Source organism: Hylaeus volcanicus, chromosome 1 (assembly GCF_026283585.1).
Source record: "Hylaeus volcanicus isolate JK05 chromosome 1, UHH_iyHylVolc1.0_haploid, whole genome shotgun sequence".
Classification (NCBI taxonomy): domain Eukaryota; kingdom Metazoa; phylum Arthropoda; class Insecta; order Hymenoptera; family Colletidae; genus Hylaeus; species Hylaeus volcanicus.
This window is the reverse complement of record NC_071976.1, coordinates 36,693,051-36,693,566: the sequence shown is the minus strand read 5'-3', so window position 1 is coordinate 36,693,566 and position 516 is coordinate 36,693,051.

Genomic DNA, 516 nt, shown 5'->3' with positions numbered 1-516 from the left:
CTAACAGTAACATCGTAACAGTAACACTATCAGTAACATCGTAACAGTAACAGTAACAGCAACATCGTAACAGTAACAGTAACATCGTAACCGTACCGTGACCGTACCGTAACCAGTACCAGTACCAGTAACAATAGCAGTAGCAACCGTAACACCGTGACCGTACCGTAACCGTTTTTTTTTTTTTTGAAATTGAAAGTGTATACGTTACATTACTTCACTTCTCTCATAAAGAAACCAATGGTAGCAGTTGAAATAAGAACTATCTTGTTTGACATGCCGCATTCGCAGATAACGTCCACAAATTTTGCAATTCTTTGCTCGGCTTTCTCGTATATACTTTTTTTTTTTTTTTTTTTTTTTTTATGTGAGGAAATGCGTTTACGCACACCCCCTCATAAGGAGGGGGTAGTGTGGGACTCGCCCCTTGATTTGATATCAAGGGGAATACCCACTAAAACCTCACGGTGGCCGGCCACGGTGCATTGGGGGGGACGGGGAGAAGGGGGGGGGGGC